We start from the raw sequence: 17,805 nt of genomic DNA, 5'->3' as shown, positions 1-17,805 counted from the left end.
TGTCCATATTTTTGCCTAATATTTTGGTCTGTACTCATTAAACTTGTGTTTTCTAGTAAATCATGATTGAAGCAACTAAATAATTGAATACATTTGAATTTCAGATATTACATCTATCAGAAAATAAATTTGAACACAGATTGTATAATTTTAGAAACTTTCTAAGTTTGTAAGAGGAATATTTAAAATATGTCACCATTTTTGGGCCTTGGTCCCTCATTATTTTAGGCTTTGTCCAGATTCCTTGCACCAAGAGGTTGAGAGGTATGCTGATGTATGAAAATAACACACACTGGCAAGCTGGCCTTTGAAACTGAATACCTGATGTTTCCTGTAAAGGATCCATGAGTGTACATTGTATCAGCTTGCATGCACTACTATTACAGACAGTAATCCATGTCCAAAATGACCACCTGGGGCATCACTGATGGATATCCGAGGTGCTCTGTTTAACTCAGCACTGAATTCATTCACTCAACTGTGGATGTCGGAACTGTCTGTATCTCAATACAGAGATGCAAGGAACTTATCTGTCTCTGTCAGTTTGGTCAGTCAGCAGAGAGCCGTTGTGTCAAACAGATTGCCCTATATCATGCACCATTGAATATGTCAGTGTTCCTTCTGACCTGAACGCAAGTCCAGTTTTGGCCACTGACATCACTGATGTTATATATCATGTTCTAGGATGAATCATGAAATGGCTGGTCAGCTCTGTTATGACTGAGCCTTTTTCTAACCATGGGGATGTGAGGCCTGTAGCAGTATCTATTTATGTGAATGGGAGAATTTGCTTTTCTTGTTTTTCTCAGCTTTTACATGACAAATTATAGAGAAGTAGTGCTGTGAGATGTGGTAAAGTTGTGCCCATAATACTTTTACACAGCTACACAATCTGTGGGGCAGAAATGGCAAAACCTATGTGCCTTGAGTTACGTAAGGTGGACTGCCTACATGTACATTTGGGATCCTTGCACATGCATGCCTTGTGAAGTGTCTGGGGGGTTGTTTTCCACAGGACAAAGGGTGGCTGACTACCCTAAAGGAGGACAAACAGCACAGACATGGATATATTTGGTTGGCTATCCTAGAGGAGGACACAGAGCACAGACATGGATATATTTGGTACATCACTAGTCATCTCTAGCCAAGTAGGCCACATTGTTGAATGCAGTGGCTTCGTTCACAATTAGCTCTACACATTGTTTTGTGCAGACTTTGAGGTTACAGACATAACTAAAGAAATCCTTGCTGTTATTCTTGGTCTGGGAGTCTGTTTTTACCTCAAAATTGGCTTTGATAGACCTGATTTGCTCTCTGAATTGTTTATTTAGATTGCTGATAGAGTTTTGATCCTGATGAGCCTTCTATTTCCTGAATTTTGTCATGACTTTCTTCCTTATATTGTACAACCTATTGATATTTGGATTCCACCAGAGTGGCTTGTTATCTAAGCTTGTTCTTAGCTTATTTCTGGTAGGCACAGCTGTCTACATTTATTAATATGATTGCATAGAGTTATTGTGAACGATGCCACATAGGCAAATGTATTCTCTGGGCTTGGGGAGAATTGAACTGTTGTCAGATTGTCAATAATAAGAGGTTTGCTTTACAATAGTTTCTAAATGCTGCAGGATTAGCTTGAGTCATGGGTTTATTTTTTATTTTATAGGAGACAGCTTTATGGTCCAACCTTGCCAGAAAGGATATTACAGTTGTGTGCTTCCTTAGTGGGCATGTGGACTTACCTGGGGTCCAGGATGTCAGTGTTGACAAAGTATTGGAATCTATGGGCCTGCAGTTTTGAGGGTGATGTATGATTCTCAGTTACTAGAAGGGTAGTCGGTCACCCATGGATACAGTATTGGCTTGAATGGTGAGTATCTTCAGTAAGTTTACATATGAATTATGGGACTCCTATATCATGGAGGAGGACCTCTCTCTAGGAGGGATATGGTACAGGACTTAGCCTATTAAAAATTGGATGTAGAGAAGCTCAAGCTTATCATCCTGTTTGACCAGCATTTATATGACCTTGTCATTGATATAGATTGAGACACCTACACGAATAGTCTCTGCCTGTAAAGTAGCTGGCGTAAATGTGTGAAAGGCATTGTCTTCTTGCCTTCCGGAGAGCTCTCTGTAGCTTTAAACCATGTCTCAGTAACTGTACAGATGTCTGCATTCTCCATGGTGAGATGAACTTGGACGGAGTTGTAGTTCTTGTCTAGACTTGTGCTGAAGAGTAACACCATTAGGTTCCCTTGCTTTGGTTTTACTATGTCAGAAGTTTTGTTATTTTGGCATTACCTAAAAAAAGACAATATGAGGAAGACATTATTTTAGCCAATATTTGATAGCCCGGAGGGGAGAAGTGCAGACCATCCTTGGCAAAGCAATGTGGTTTGTCTTTCCATGCTGACAGATATTTTAATCCCTTGGAATGACACCAGAAGATAAACCAATCTTTAAACTTAATCATCTTCTGTTCATGTTGTGGCATCATCCTTGGTGAAGGTCGAATGTTGCTCAATGCTAGGGCCTTACTAGGCTGGGAGACACAGTTTAAGCACTTCATAATGTGTGTTTTCATATAGTCCTGGGAGACGCAGCTTAGGATGTTTTCACCCATGTGGCATATGACAATGACCGCAGTGTGCGAGTGATCTGATGGATCCTGGATCCTAATAGACAACTGGCTGTGACTTTCTCTTTATTCAGCCTGATAAATGGAGCATCTGTGCACCTCACAATGGAGTCTCCTATTACTGAAATATTGGGTTGTGTAAGTAGCTTGCCTTTTGAACTTTGACTTCATGAGATGTTGGTTGTATGTGTGGTAGTTGGTCTTATTTTGGTGAAGTGCTTTGGAGGCTACTGAGGACATAATTTTTAGGTCAAATGACTAGGAGGTCTTTGGGGTTTAGGAGGATTACTTTTAAGAGGCTCAGTATATGTGGGTCTGTGTGTCTGATCCATACTCTGTGTGGTGGGTATAGTGTTTTCATATGTGGGCATTATGTGTGGTTGTATGTGAGAGCTTTGTCTCCAGTAACTTTGTGTGAATACATCTTTTACATTATCAGATTGTTTCAGAACAATCTGGTTGCCAGTAAACCTAAGACAATTGTTACATTTCCTCAGGGCACCCATATCTGCCAAGCCAGCTGTGGACATATCAGGGATTATCATGTTCTTAGTTTCTGGCCCTATATGGCTAGTCAGTACATTGTTACAGGATTGAAAACTAGTAATGGGAGTATCTACTTCTAAGCATGTTGGGCAGTGCTTGTCCTTGTGTAAACTAGTGTCTCTCTACACAACAAAATAAGAGTAGTTTTGCTGGAACAAAAATGTGGGAAAGAAACAATTAAGTACCAGTAGCAAATTCAAAGTAGCAAGTTGCATGGTAATACTGCCTGGAAGGCTTCTCAAAAGTGCAGATCTCAGTAATGAGCAAATAGTATGATATTTGGAATCTTTAAAATGATTTAAATTACACAATCAACAGATAAACCCAAGCTAAAGCAGTAGCGCTCTAGTACAATTAACTGAAATGGAAAACAATAAAATAAATCTTTATCTGTCAGTGATAGATCAGGATTAATTCAGGACCTCTGAGTGTGGAAAGACACCAAGCAGATGGGAGCTCTGGGAAAATGAGCAGGAGACTATTAGTAAGGGAGACTTGCTCAGTTGCAGTACTGGTTGATGCTCAGTATTATGGATCGGTGGGAAACCATGGAATTTAAATCGCTTACACAACTAACAGCAGCGATGAAAGAGGTGAGGTAGTGGTTTGAAAGTGAGATCAACATAAAGGGTGGAAGCCAGAGACGCAAGCTTTTAAAATCATCTCAGTGAAAGGGAGGAAGGTGCATGAGGAAAAACATAAGCTGCAAAAAGCAGACTAGCTGGAGAGGGATGCAGTCAAATAAAGGCAATACTGGAGTTTGCTACTGTAGCAAGTCAGATTTCTCTTTGTCCTATGACTCTGAGCTACAGGTTAGTGACCCAAGGAAGGCTAAAATTTCATAAACGTTAGCTTTTATTGTGGTAGCAGGGAAAACTAAATAATCATTGGGGAACAGCACTTAATTTATCAGTGGCGGCTGGGGCAGACGCAAACAGTGGGGAAAACAGTAGGAAGATAAACAGAAAGGCACATGAATGCAACTTTAAGCAGGTAAATGACAAGTGTAATATAAAACCCCAGCAGCAAAACGGAAAAGTAAACATTTTACATAATGGTTTATTGAGTCAGTTTTATGGCTCACAAAACCATGTTTGTCCTGATATCTGCAGTCTGAATGAACTACGGATTTCCCCCTTATGTCTGCATCATGGTTCTCAAAATTTTGGGGGTTCTTCAAACATTTCAAATATATGCTAATTTAATGGCTCTCCTGAATTGTTCATTTGTACTACATTTTCCCTATCCCTTACTACTGTAGCCTGAGTTTTTCTAAATAGGGCCAGTGGAGGGTTATTTCACTTGTCTTGTTATTAAACAAATAAATAAATGTGTACTCAGCTTCATGAACACCTTAGATGTTTAATCATACATGTCTAGTTATTTCATCATTTGAAATCAGATAGTGTTGGGGAATAAAAACATGTTTAAATGACATGGGAATGGAACCCATAAGAGAGAGTTAAAAAATGCAACAATCCTAGGAAAAGCATATTGACCTCTGCAACATAAAACTGCAGCTCCATGGTTACTATACTTTATACAATGTCAGAAACAAAGATAAAAATATTCTTGCTGTCTATATTAACATTAACAGAAAAAAGAGAAAGCTTAGAAAGGACATGACACACTGAGATTCTACACTAAAATTCATTCTAGTTAATTTCTTATCCTAAAGGTGTTTCACTATTTACCCTGTGATCAATACAAACTGTTCTGTCAGTAATTAAAAAGACGCAGCAGTTGTCACCCTCATTTGAAATAGTCAACTAAATCATTGCACTGCAGTTTCTCTAATTTCATTTCTCCTTCAGATTTCAAGTTCAGCAGAGAAATGGAATCAGTCTGCGTAAGTTTTCCAGCAGTACTTTCTTTTCACTTGAAGTGCATTTTAATAAAAGTAGTCATGTTTGTCAATCATTTTGCAGTGTACCTCCAGTACTGATTTACATATTTGATTACAGACTGTGGGATGGTATAGTGATATTGAGACTTGTATTCTTATTAGATAAAATGTGTGGTGACAAAATATGGCTTAAATATTTAAATATGCTCATAAAGTACAGTGTACAAAATACATCAGTATTCATAGTCCACTAAAGGAGAACCAGTTAACACACATTAAAGCGAACGTTTGTTAAGAAATATCCAATTCACAGAAACTATAGTAACTCACAGTGAAATATATTATGTATTACACAGAAGAATGTGCCGCTGTAATGCAAGTTCCAGGTTAAACGCAAAGCTTTAAACAAAAATTCAAACATTCATCCATTATATAAGATTCTTAACAGAAACAAGCAAAACTCCAGTTAGGCAGAAAATGTCAAGATATACAGCAGGACTTGTATAACAATAGCTTTGAAGAATAAAGTTCTGTCTATAAGCCAGACAAACTGAGATCATTGAACATTTCAAGTGCCGGGGAGATGGCGAAAAAGCATATTAGATGGTGCACACGTTCTAGTTTTCTGGTGCATAAGATGGAAAAATCATGGTTAAGAGCATAATGAAGGCAAAAATGTGTGCAGTAAAATGGGTCTATATTATGTCAGCGACACATAAAGACGGAAGTCTTAAAAGAGTCAAACCTCAGTTCACCGATCCCCCCCCCCCACATGGATGAACATGATATAGACCGCAGTAAAACAGTGGGGTATGCCAGTGTGGAGGGACTGTCGCGCCTCAAACTGCCATTGCTTGCCAACTTGTCAAGATAAGGTCGGAACATGTGTGGTTAAAGTTTACCACCACTCAATCTAATATCTAATCATTTAGCTATAGTGTGATGACTCCCTCACAACTATTCTTCTCCCTGGTCATATGGCATTCATAGGTAGCTTTAACAGCTACCTACCAGATGGAATGGTTATGCCTTTGCAATGACCCAACACAATCATATATTCATATCTTCCAATCCTACCTTATATTTCTCTTCCTACCCACAATTATCTCTACCTGTCAATCTTACTCTCAATAGTCACTCACTTGATTCCTATCTAGTATAGTCTGTCATTTAAATTCCACCTACTGTGAATGTACATACTCCTCCTAACTTAGACTGTTTATCTGCCTATCCCCCACACTTCTCTTTTCTGACTCGGGTTCATTCATACCATTCCTATGTAACAAATGTAACAAAAAAAAAAAAAAACAAATTATGATAATATTGTACAGTTTTTAGATTTATGCTTGGGAATGTCCTTCTTTGTATACATTGTTATTATTATAATTTTGTTTTTACTGTATCCATTTCAAATTTTATGTAACTGTTTTGTGGAGCTTTTCTCCTCGGGTCTCTGAAAAGGGGTCTCTACCCAGTCGGGCTAACCTGGTTAATAAATGTCAATAAATAATAAATATGTATAATAAGAGAATTTGAACAACTTAATTACACATGCCATTTGAGGAGTTGCAGTGATGTATATCATAAGCAAATGTTACAAGTTACATTGTTTTCCAGTACCAAAGACATGAATAAATAAGATATGGTACAGGTATAAGACATTTTAAAACAGAAATATGTTTTCAATTTCTATATACTATCCGTGTTTCAGTGAAAATATAGTATAAAATTATAATGTAGAATGACAACAGCGATTTTTACAAATATACTTTGGGCTGGCATTGTATGTGCTCAATGCAGAAAATAGTCTGTAGTGTACTAAATAAATGAAGTACATTTTCTATAGAGTTTCACTCTTTATCAGAATATCCAGATATTTTTGGAACCCCCACATGACACTTGTATCTAAATCAATACCCTGACAGTAAGATTCTAGAGAATAAGACATGCAAACAGATTTTGATGTATTTTTGATAGATTTATCACATATTTGTAGATTTCAAACTCACTTCATATTCAGGTCACTAAACATGGTCTGCCTAGGGAACTTTACAAGAAAAGAAAAATCATATAACCTTGCATTGTAGCATTTATCAATTAGATTCATTGGAACCTGAGAGAAAAACTAGGCCTTGATCAACTTCCAGCTCTTTGAGAATTTTTAATAACTATATAAACGCAGCTATATTTTTGTGAGAAACTAGAGAAGTGAAACTTTCATTTAAGACTGCTAACAAAATGTTAGAAGTCTTTTAATAAACTGCATTTAGGTATGTCTGGCAATTGGCACAGAACACTAAGACTATAAACTTTTAACAAGCTATTTCCTGTGGTACAAGATGTGATTTCCCCAACCTACTGAGTGACCATGAGCAAGTCACTTAACAAAACAGTACTTTCTGGACAGTAGCAATTGAGAATTTGTGCGAGGCTTGTTAACGATCACTTGCACTGCAGGCCTTCCAACTGTTTGTGAACCAGTATGCAATCATATGGTCTGACAGACTGCGGTGGTGGTGCTGCGGTAGCATTGTCACCTCACAGTAAGACGTTGTCCTGTTTGATTCTCAGCTAGAGCGTCTTCTGTGTGGAGACATGCGTGTGTGGAGACATACCTTCATTGAAGGTTGTGCGTCAGGGCCGGCAACTCGGCACGTAAAAATCTACTGCCAATCATTAGCGGACCGGAGCACAGACACTTCAAACAATGAAAACAATGCTGCAGCTTGTATTTAATTACGTTAAACCTGTCTCTCTCTCATATATGAAAATAGTCTGTATTTTGTATAAAACCTTTTTTGCAGGATGACTTCACTGAACGTCTCAGCCATATTAGATAATATAGTCTTGGTCTTACTGTCCTGACATCTACACCACCCAGTAAATCATTCATCATATCTTACTATGTTGCATAAACCTGATGAAGCCAAACTTCATTCAATAAAGAAAAAATATAATAGAAAATGTGTATGTTTCAAAGCACAAATTAATCTCATTGCATTCCTCTAATGTGTTAAAGAAAGTATTGTATTGTTTTGCAGTTTGAAGGACATCATTAGGAAGCCTGAAATAATTTGTTCTGATAACAGTTAAATATATTTTTTCTTGCCTATTAATTGATTTACATTTCATTAAAGCTTCAAAGAACAACTGCAACTTTTGCTGGAATTCAGTTTTTTATTCACAACTATAATAATCTAGTCTTACTAAATGAAATTCAAAATTATTCAACTAATCTTTTATTCAGGCTCTTATTTATATAAGGTATTTTTTTAACTTTTAAATATGCTGCTGCAACGTGCAACCATTTACAAAAAAAAAAAGAAAACTGCATAGATTCTGAGGAACTAAATCATAACTCACACTGCTGTTAAATATTTCAAGTTCCTTATCTATATCAGATGCATGATGAAAAATTAAGCTAGTCCAACTGTCTTATTTTGATACAAACTTCCCTAGTGTTAAGTTACTTAAATGTTCTTTGAAGAGATACTTCTGTCTTATTTTACATTTTATCTGTTGCAAGACCCTCACAAAATACATGGAGCTGATGACTTAAAGTTTTACATACAACCTGACAACATATATCCCAGTCTAATAATGGACTGTGATCAGTCTATGAAAACAAAACTGAGACATTGCGAGACCAAGTGGTATTGATGCATTTTATATATAAACAAATAGGTCAAGCGGATAGTGTTTAACATCTCCAACTATTAATCATAAATCACAACATCTCAAATATTATTGAATGTCCTCCAAAAATATTTTATTTTCCATAATATTAGGATATACATTTTATTGATATGGAATGACAGTTTTTTGTTGAATTTTTCCCTTAATTATTTTTATGATTTACAGTTTCTTCTCCAAATACAATAAATTTCTCTCTGCTTTTTATGGCTTTGATTTTATTGCAGATATATATGCAGATACATATATTAAAGTAAGAGGACACAGGAACTCACTTTCGTGTTAAAGCATTTTATAGCTGTTTTGTATTGTTTGTGTCTTTCAATTTCTAGTATTTGATTATAGTTGACTTGATCTTAGTGTTTTCCACTTCATGACATATACTCATACAATGTATCCTTTATGTTGCATGTATAGCTAAGAGCTCTGTGCAGTATTGTCATGCTGTAAATTATCTCATTATGTGGTAGTTTGCATTGAGGTATAAAATATTATATCTCATTAAGTGAAGCCTTAAAGATTGCCCCATTTTAAAATATTTTTTCTACTAATTGTCAGTTTAATTGGCCAATACCTGAACAGAACAAATGTTTCTACACATATATAGTAGCACCATAGGTTGAAGAATGGACCTTTTTGTGTGGTCAGACTGATGTGCAAGGGAGCAGGATCTATAAACAGCTTGAAGAATAGTTTAAATGTTGGATCCTATGCATAAGTGAATTTGAGTAATAAAAGTTTTTGATTCTGGTACTTCCTGTCATGACAAGAGAATAGCGAGAGAAAATGATGTACTTATTTATCCTTTGTTGACCAGGTTAGTCCCCTTAGGCTAGTAATCTCTTTTCAGTTGATACCTGAGATGGTATTTGACCAGAGCATGAGGGAACTTCTCCAATTCTTTTACAGCATCAGATGCTTTTTGTTGTTGCACTTCCTGCTTCTGGTCCAGGTACAGTGGCAGGTTGAAGATGCAGGGAGAAATATGGCAGATGAAAATGATACATATATATCGTTTCATAGTGTGAAACAACTAAGTAGTGAAGAGGTTGCAGATGGAAGAAGTGAGAGTGAGCAATTTGATATGTTGTTTGGTGCAAAGGCAGTTGAGATTTCAGGGGAGGATCTATAGGCAACTCAAATGTTATGAAGGCATCCGAGCCTTCAGGGAAGGTGTCTGCACATATGAAGAAAGAAAAGCAAACTTTTGTGAGAATGTTAATGAGGTCAAATCTTCACAAGATTCAGAAGCAATTTTCCAGTAGCAATTTGAAGTTGATAGTGACAGCCAGAAAGGAGGTATTATTACAACCCTCCAATCAGAAGGGTTGTGGGATGTTATATTACAGGATTTAATGAATCAGAGTGAGCTGGAAAGTGAGAAGGCAATTTCATGGGCAGATATTATGGATAAAATTGAAGAAGCAGTGAAAGAGAAGTAATCTTAAGTGGATACAGTAAAAGTGGGAGAAGGGAGAGAAGAAAAGGCAATCTAGAAAAAAAGAAGCATTTAGTAAGAATAGGTTGTAAAGAAGAAAAAAGGCTGTACGAGTATGATATTTTGGGACAAAATAACACAGATGGGTATTTCTCCACAAGAGTTAAGAGCATTTATTCAAATTAATACATTGGGGTAATATATGGAGATGTTTTTGGGACAAAATGAGTTAAAGGAAAACTGTAATCTAAGGAATTTGTATTTTGCAAGCATTTAATAGAGAGATAAAAAAGAATATATATGCTCAGTTTTGAAATGAAGTTAAAGAGACACTAAAAGACAATTTAAAGACTGGAAAGAAGTGATGGACATTACAACCATTTACAAAAACAGTTATATGGACTGGATGTTGAGAATATGGTATCTCATTAAAAATGGAAAATGAAAAATAGTGCATATTTCAAGTATGATAAATAGAGATGGAACAAAAGTACAGTGAAATATTACAGGTAAGAAAAAAGTTTTGGTGTGGAAAAAGTGATAGTTTAATAAATGTGACAAAATGTAATGTTATATAGCAGCAGAATGAGTCATAATGCAGATATATGTGAATTGGAATATTATAAATGTGAAAAAAAACTATATATGGGTGGATTGTAAGGAAAATATTGAATAACATAAGGAGAAAGCAGGTAGAGGACAAGAGACTGACTTTGAGATAGAGGAAGAAATAGAACAAGATCAAAAAAGAACAAGAAGAGCAGATAATTGACAATACTGAGGTAGGAGAAGGAGGGAAAGTAAAAGAAAAGGATAGAAAAAAGGGAATAAAGGAATGTTAGAAATAAATGAAGTGCAGATTAATTGAAGAGTTGTAAAGGTAAGGGAAGATTCTGTTGGAAATGTTCTTGGCATAAATATGAATACTATAAAGAATGCAAAAAGAATATTAGGAGTATTAGAATGATGTGTAGCTCTTGATATGGACATTATTATATTATAAGACTAGAATTTTAACAGAAGAAGAGTGACTACAAACAAAGTTATGAAGAAGTGAAATAATTTGAAATTTATTAAAAGAAATATGTTCAGGTTTATTTTATTATTTATGTATTCATTTTACATTTGTTAACTGGGCTAGTCTAGCTGGATATATTTCCATTTTCAGTAGAGGCCCGAGGAGAAAAGCTCCAATATAAGCACAACAGAATATACAAAACAATATATACACAGTATAAAGGATAAAAGATATGACTGCTAAACAGTGACAGACAATATATGACAAATTGATAAACCATATAATACATAGGTAAAATAATAATACAATAGGTAGTTTAGGGAATACTATTTACAGCTCAGTCCTTACAGGGAATGCAGCAGGGTTTAGGAAGAAAAGTGAGAGAGAGAGGTGAGAGGTCAAGAATGAATGGATTAATCTGGATTGCTGCAGGGGCATAATCAATGGATCTTCAGGTGGTTTCTGAGGTTTTGTTTAAAAAGAGGCAGAGAGGGAAGTAAGGTAAGTTCTATAAGTAAAAGGTTGCAATATTTACCTACAGTGTTCGAGAACAAGGAATCACTGCTTTGTTGTTGGACTTTGTTATGGTAGCTAGAAGTTTGTTAGAGGAGCATAGTGAGTGAAGGTTCTTGTAGGGGATGATGAGGTTAGAGAGTATAGGAGTAGTGTTAGGTTGGTAAAATAGCTTGTAAGCAATGGTGAGTTGCGTAAATACCAGAAGATTTTGTAGTTCTAGCCAGCCTAGTTGCAGTAGGTTCAAACAGTGGTGGGTTCTAAAGGGATTGCCAGTAGCAAATCGGGCAATACTATTGTTAGGAATTAGTTAGTTTGCAAAGGTTATTTTTTTTAGGTTAGTGTAAATGGGTGAGGCATAGAGAAGAGTTGAGATTGTCAGAGTGAGCAGTTTTGGTTCTTGCTGATTGTGTTAGGAAGGGTTTGATTCTGTATAAGGAGGCAAGTTTTTTGTTTACAGATTTTATAGTGTTGTTTATATGGCTGTCAAAGTTAAGGTTATTATCAATAGTAATTCCTAGCAGTTTAGTAGTGGAGTCTGGGGATATGAGGGTACCGCTGTTGGATCTAATTGAGAAGTCTACTTGGGAGGACTTACTGGTAGGTGCAAAGAGTAGGAGTTTTGTTGTTTTAGCATTTAGAAGGAGGCAACGCTTTAAGAACCAAGCCTCAATTATGTTGAATACCTTCTGAGTTGAAGAATGTAGTTCTGACGGGGAGTTAGCTGTGCATATGATTCTTGAATCATCTGCATATTGTATACAGGTGGCTTGAGGAATTGCTACATTCAGGTCATTAATGAATAGTGAAAAAAGAAGAGGTCCTAGAATAGAGCCCTGAGGGACTCCAAGGGTGACTGGCAGGAGGGATGAAAGTTTCTGATCCCAGAAAACTGTCTGTTGTCTATTGCTAAGGTAGGACTTGAACCATTGGATAGCCAGAATATCAAGGGAAAGGGACTCTAGAATGTTAATAAGAAGGTTGTGGTTAACCATGTCAAAAGCTTTTGAGAGGTCGATAAAGAGTGCAGATGAGAGGGTATTACTGTTATGATTTCTATTGATGGAATCTCTGAAGGATAAGAGGGCAGTAGTGGTGCTATGAAATGGCCTAAAGCCATGTTGGCAATTAGCGAGAATGTTATGTTGAGTTAAGTGGTCTAAAAGCTGATGGTGAATACCTTTCTCCATAATATTTGCTAGGGGAGATAAAAGGGCTATAGGCCGATAGTTAGAATAATCTTTCGAGTTGCCACCTTTATGTAGAGGTATAATATGAGCGATGTTCCAGATTTCTGGGATGTACCCCTCTGTAATGGTTCTATTAATACAGATGGATATTGGGTATGCAATAACTTTGGCTGCTTTTTGCAGGTATTCAGATGGTAGCTGGTCAGCAGAAGGAGTGCAAGGCTTAAGTTTTTGGATGAATTTGAGGATGAGAGCTGTAGGGATGGGTTGCAATTTAAATGTTGAAAGAGGTCCAGGACTGGTGGTATGAGGTTTTGAGTTATCTGGGGTTAGTTGACTGGCAAGTGACTGTATGGTCTCAGTGAAGAAAATATTGAAAGCATTAGCAATTTGCAGGGAGGTATTATGATCAGACCCTAGTGGACTTGGTGTACAAGAGTGGCCTGGGAGTAAGAGTCGATTGATCCCTGACCAGAATTTCTGTGGGTTGTTTTGGTGGATTTCCTGTAAGTTACAGTAGTAGTTATTTTTGTCAGTAAGTATGGCCTTTTTTGTAATATATCTAAGCTGCCTAAAGTTTTGTTGGTCAGAGAGAGTTTTGGTAGCTCTCCACTTAGCCCATGATTTGTTTCTAAGTAACATTTTGTGCCTGGTATCCTTAGAAAGCCAGGGGGCTGTTTTGGTTTTCATTGTGATGGAACATTTAGGAGCATGCCTATCGAGGATACTTAAGAATTTGGAGTTGAAATATTTAGCAGCCTCATCAAGTGGAAGGGATTTTAAAGCATTCCAGTCACAGGCATTTAGTTCATTTTGAAATATTACTTGGTTAAAGTGTTTGTTGGTCCGTGATACCCTATAAGTGGGAGGGTTAGTAATATCATTTTTTTGCCTTATAATGTAGGTCAACGAGTGATCGCTTACATCATCAGGCAGAGTTCCAGTCATATAAGCTTATTTGTGCTTATTAGTAAGAATCCAATCTAAGATGTTTTTTTTTTTTATTTGGTTTGTTGATTCTGGTTGTAGAGGTAATTGTTTGACTAAAGCCATGAAGATTAATATGGGAAGTGGGATTTTCAGAACTGACATTTTTCCAGTCGGTGTTAAAGTCACCTAGTATAATAGTTTCTTGTGGGTAAGTAGGAATATTATGTGTAAGATCAATAGGAATTTTGGATTTAATCTTATTAAAATGAGGAGGGTACTGATTGTAGATGTGAGAGGGAAAATAAGATTTATAGACTTGTAGCAGTTTATGCATATGTGATGAAAAAAGAAAGAGAGGGGGAGTTTGAAAGGATATCAGATTATGTAAGTGTGAATATGGATCTGATATTAGTGAGTGATTTTAATTATGTCCTAAGAAAAGGAAAACAAGATGGTGGTGACAATGTTAGAAATGAAAACAGAAAGTTATATATTTGGGATAATAAACAGTGGACATACAGAAGTAATTTACTAAGAGAGAGAGATTATTTTATTACTTCTGAAATTTTGGAAATTATACAAGGAACATATTTTATAGGACTTTCAGATAATTTGGCAATTTGGATAGTGATTCAAGAAAGAAATGGATATATAAAATAGGTAAAGGTATTAAAGGATTAAATGTAAACGATTTAGTTAAAGAAGGTATGGAAATGTTTAGAAATTATGAAAAGAGCATGTAGGTATGCCCAAATTTTACAAGAACTGGATGTTTTGATGGATAAGTTTCAAGGGTAAATATAAACAATGTTACTTGGAATGGAAACATTTAAAAAGAAAAGAGGTGAAGACAATCAAGTAAGTAATTTTTACTTTTAGAGATTTAGTAAGAAGATTTTTTTTAATAGAGAAAGAAATGTGAGATGAATCAGAACATAAAACTGTTAAAGACATTTTTTCAAGGGAAAAGGGAAATATGGCACCTTATTTGAGTAGTACAGTAAAAGAAGAAAAAAGAATAATAAGAGAAATAAATGAGAGGAGAAAGTGTAAAAACGTCAACATGAAATAGTTACTGTAGCAAAAGAATATACAGAAAAAGATTTAAAAAAAACCCCAAATTAAAAAAGGATAATGAAGAATTATAAATAAATAATGGAAGAAGTGAATAATGCATTAAAAGTAGTAAGTGTTGAATCAACAATCATCTTGGATGAGCTAGAATATTATATGTATAAAGACGTGACAGACTGGCAGAAGAACTTTTCAGAAATGTTAAATGAGTGCTTAGAGAATTGTTTTGAACAAGAAGAAATGTGTTGCAGCTATGAAAATTATATGGAAAAAGAGGACATAAGAAACTGGAGGCTGATAGCATTAAATATTTCTTATTAAAATAAATAAATGGTCTAGGCACAATGGAACAGGCTACAAGTAATTTAATTGGTAAAACAAATTGAAGTACAAGTGCTTTCAGCCTGCTAAAGTGCTGGGCTTTTTCAAGTAAAAAGCACAGCACTTTAGCAGGGTGAAAACGCTTGTACTTCAATTTGTTTTACCAATTAAATTACTTATAGCCTGTTCCAGTGTGCCTAGACCATTTATTTCTTTGGAGTTTATTGGTTTTATGGTCTGAGTGTTTTACCATTTCCTATTTCTTATTATAAGGTTTTTATGAAAATAATAGAAAAGAGACTGGCAAAATATTTGAAGAATCAATATTTGGGGAAAAAGGGAAAAGGAAGTCAAAGTTATTAATTATAATAAGAAAAAATGTAGATATGAATAGGAAAAAATGTTAGTCATGGCAGTTGACTTGAATAAAGCTTTTGGCAAGATACATAATGGGACATAATGAAAGAATATTATTGAGAAATACTAAAGAGATTTCTTAGTGTATCAAAAAAATAAAGTTTTAGTGAATGGTTGGTTAAGTGAAGAAGGAAATATATAGAGTGGTATAATAACAGGATGTCCAGTGGTTAGTATTTATTTGTGTTAGTTATCAATGTGGTTGTCAGTAAAATTAAAGGAAGCAGAATATAGGACTATAGAGGGTGTTAGTTATGTTCTCATATGCAGATGATGTTTTAAAAGCAAAGAATGGATGAAGGTATCAATTTGGCAACTTAATATCTGAGAGCTATAGGTATGGGTAAATATAGGGGCAAAAGTAGAGGTTTAGGGGTAATAGGTAAAACAGGAAATATTTAGTTTAACATGGGTGAAATAAAAATATTAGATATAAAATTTGGAAAGAAGATAATGTTACAATGGATGTAATAAATAAGGACTATCTATTTTAGAGAGCATACAAGTTATAATATAAAACAAAAGTGTATTCAATAAATTCTGCTTTTTTTCAGAAAATATATCTATATTTAGCAAGAGTGCTTATGATCCCTTTAAATATGAAAAAGAACTAATAAGAGTTGTGTTTTCATTTGTATGAGGATCCAGTTTAAACCCAGTAAAATGAGAAGTTTTAAATTAATGAAAGAGGAGGAGGTTTGGGTTTAATAACTCCAGTGGTATATGCAGCATTATTAAATCTATATAAAGTATTGAGATGGATGAATGAGGATAGTTGGTTGTTAATAGGTATAATAATGAAAGAGAAATACAAAAAATATGGTATGTGATGAGTACATTTAAAACAAAAAGTTTGATTGGGGAAATAATAAAATCAAGAAAAATAGTATTATGGAAAATAAAGATATGAGATATAGAAGATGATAGGAAAATGTTCTTTAAACATACAAGTATTATTGTGTTTATCCATAGGAAAGGTTGGAAGAAGAAAACAATAGAAGTCAAAAAATGAGAACAAAGTGGTGTAAAAATAAGTGGAATGTAGATATTTTCTGTGGAGATTATCAATCAAAAAATCAAGAAATATAATATGCTGTATAAAAAATAGAAGTAGGAGTATGCTATTATTGTGATGAAGTTGAAACAGAGTAATTTTTTTTCAAAAATGTAAAGGGTAAAGAAACTATGTGGAAACCATGTGAAGGGAATTATTTGGAAGGAATTAAAAAAAATGGATGATATAACTACAGATATGTTTGATTATGGTTATTGAAATAAGAGGGGAATTTGTAAAGAAAATAGATACGTTTCACATAATATGGACTATAAGCATGAAAGACTGAATGAATAAAAAATTAATGGAAATTGATGGCAGATGTATTAAAAAAAGGTTTTTGTTATGAAAAAAGGGTGGGATCATGCAACGAATGCATATAAAGAAATAAATGTTATGTATAAAGTTATGTAAATGACAAGTGATTTTAAAGGATTATAAATAACCGTAAATAGTGTTTAGTATGTATATTTTGTAAATATTGTAGATAATGTATTTAATAAAGCACCCCTACTCTCTTTAATAGCTGCCATGGGATCTTTTGCATCCACCTGAGCTACCACCAACTTAAGCAGAAGAAGCAAAGCCTAAGTTTAACAGCTCATCCAAAGGATAGCACACTGGAGGAGTGCAGCACCCCACTATAGACACACACACATGCACGCACACTTTAGAAGCAAATTTGAATATTGTGCATTATCCTCTGCTCATTTACTATAATGTATGTATAATTTTTTTTATGTAATTAACCTGAATTATCCCATTATTGCTTATATCTCTACCTTTTTGTATGTGTATGTGAGGCATTTTGTATTACAGCCAGCAGATCCTGAAATTAATCAATACTAATCAGTGCACTACCTCAATAAATGAAAAAGAGAAAAAAACGAAAGAGAAGAAGATGGTGGAACTAAGGATGGAACCATGTCAATACCTAAAATATGAGTTTAAGGGCTGGATAAGGTGTTCCCGTAAAGCAAATAGATGTGTTGGGGAGGTAGTCATTATCCAATTTAAGGTGTCAACTGAGGGGAAAAAACAGTGCACATTTCTGGACTAAAATAAAATGGGTTATCGGTTCAAAAGCCCCCTTTAGGCCAGTGAACAAAGTTTCCATAGGA

Source organism: Protopterus annectens, chromosome 17.part0 (assembly GCF_019279795.1).
Source record: "Protopterus annectens isolate FY-2018-M chromosome 17.part0, PAN1.0, whole genome shotgun sequence".
NCBI lineage: Eukaryota > Metazoa > Chordata > Ceratodontiformes > Protopteridae > Protopterus > Protopterus annectens.
This window is presented reverse-complemented; position numbering follows the sequence as displayed.